Source organism: Hevea brasiliensis, chromosome 9 (genome assembly GCF_030052815.1).
Source record: "Hevea brasiliensis isolate MT/VB/25A 57/8 chromosome 9, ASM3005281v1, whole genome shotgun sequence".
NCBI classification, from domain to species: domain Eukaryota; kingdom Viridiplantae; phylum Streptophyta; class Magnoliopsida; order Malpighiales; family Euphorbiaceae; genus Hevea; species Hevea brasiliensis.
In genome coordinates this window covers 93,092,972-93,095,750 of record NC_079501.1, presented here as the reverse complement: position 1 = coordinate 93,095,750, position 2,779 = coordinate 93,092,972, and positions in this window count along the sequence as shown.

Sequence of the window (2,779 nt, the reverse complement as noted above, 5' to 3'; positions counted from 1 at the left end):
TGAGTAGTTTCAGGGAATGGAGTTTTGATAGGCTGATTTCTCTCTTTCCTTTTTTAATTTATAAAATTACCTTTTAAATCCTTATCTTTCAATTGTCCTTCAATTAGGTCCAATATTATTTTAAATTACTTTTCTTTTCTTAATCTCCAATTTAATTATTTAAAAACATTATTATTATTGAAAGAATAATAACATAAATAAAACATTAATAAAATATTTATCCAATTGGACCAATTGAAAAAAATTAATAAAATATTTAAAATCTTAGAAACTTCCTATAATACATAATAAAATAGTAATTTTAACTTTTACAGAATTTTTAAATTAATTTAAAATTTATGAAATATTACATGATATTGAGATCACTACAACAAATCTAAACTTTAACAATATATCTTATATGCTATTAAAATATACTATTAATAAGAATTCTCAACAAGTAGTTAATAATGTGCAAAGTCTCATAGCCTAAAGTTTTTAATGATATTATTATACTAATTTATAGCTATATTATATGTGATATTATATATATTATCAATTATTTCATATACACTAATTTAAATTAAGGATATTAATGGTCGATAAATAATTTTTGGTAATAATTAATATATTTAGAAATTTTTTTAATTAAAAAAAAAAGAAAACATGTAGATATATAGGGGTAAGTCATAAGTGATCCAATTATTCTCTTTTTGGAAGATTGGGAATTTCAAAACCCTAATCAAAGACTTTAAAGAAAGTGATCTAAAAGCAACCACAAAATTTCAAACAACACTTCCATGTACTCTTTCCTTTAGGTCCACCTAACTTTTATGTGGTTTTAATTTGCATGAACCTTAAAATCAAGACATGTATAAGATTATTTTATTTAGTTTTTTTAATTTATTAGGGTATTCCTTTATATGGGTTGAATGTTTATAGAAAATTAATCATTTTAAAATTCATGAATATCCCTCTCAATGATTCCTTTTTCAAGTATAGAATCTCAGCCTTTTACTTAAAAATGCAGTGGGCCTCACTACTATACTAGTTATAGTAAAGAATAGAATATTCACAAATATTATTTTATTTGAATTCGAGTTTTATTAATATTTTAAAAATTTAAATCTATCTCAAATTCAATTATTATAACTTAAAAAATATTAAATCTATTTAATTTTATATATTTTAATTAATAATTTATATAATTTTTTTTATTAATAATTTATATTTTAAATTTTTAATAATTTCATACATATTTAAATTCTAGTTTATTTGAAATAAAAAATATAAAATTTATAAATATTATTATAAAAAATATAAATTATATATTTTATATTTAATTAAATATTTTTATAAACAAATTCAAGTAATAAATATCCAACACATAAAATATAAATTCGTTATGAGTATTATTCTTCAAACTCGAATATTTTATTAGGATTCAATCGAATCAAATATCCATAAAAATTCAGATATCATTCCTAATTGTACTAATATTTATGGGTAATCATTTTATTTATTTAAAATAAAAGCCCTCCCCATTTTATATCCTTTTAATATCTTAATAAGAATTATATTATTATTATTATTATTATTATTATTATATCTTAAGATAATACATACACAAAATTTAATGATAGAACTAAACATTTTAATAAGATCATAATAATTTTACCAAGATCCTTCTTAGATATCTTTTTTACATTTTATTCAATATCATGATTGTGATGCTCATATTTAATATGATGATAAATATATATATTTTTAATTTAAATAAAATTTAAATTTAATTTTTTTATAAAAAAAAATATCTATGATGGTGACCTATGCATATGATATATAACCACTCATCTCCTATACACATATTATTGAGATGACATTAAATTTTAATAATTGTACGTGTCGTCTTCCTTTTCTCTTCTTTTGGAAGCAAAACTAATGATATTAAACGTGTGGTTAACAAGTGGCATCACATACAATTTTCAATATATAATTATTAAATTAATAATAATTATTATTAATGAGGATAGAAAATATTTTTTAAAATATGAAATTAAAAGAATATTAAAAAATTAAAAATATTAAAATTAAAATGAAATAATTAATAGAACCAAACTTAAATATGACAATATTTTATTTTTAATTTTCAGCTTCCATTAAAAGAATTTTTTTTTAAATTACTCCAATTATCAATAAGTGAACAAACCCTAATTTTGGAAAAAAAAAACCCTAATTTTTATCCATAATTTTCAGACTCAAAATTAGTTGAGTGTAAATTTATTGCACCATAACTCTCTCATTTCTCAACCAAAAATGGCAAATCATGAGATAAGAATCACGTTCCAAACATTTCTGTATAGGGAGCAATTAAGCTTTATTTATCCAAAATCACGTTGCAAATCATGGATCCATGAATCCATAAACAAAAACACTTAATTTGCTTAATTTAACAAATGAAATCCATAATTACTAAAAAAAAAAATCTCTTTATTATTTCCTTCCTGTATAATTGATTCGGAGAATGTATTGGTTGGCCTCGTGGGTGTTTATATATATATATATATAAAAGTTACAGTGATTGAGTTTATTAGGATGACTATTATCTACAAGAGTTATACTAGCTATGGGAGGAACTAATTATACAGATATAGTTTATCCCTATCATGACCCCTCAATTCTAACTAGTGCATGGTTGAATTGTTGGCTTTGCACAAAGCGCAGTAAATCTTGTCTAAACGAGAGGCTTTGTGAGAACGTTAGCTAGTTGATCTTGAGAGCTAATATGCTAAACTTGCAA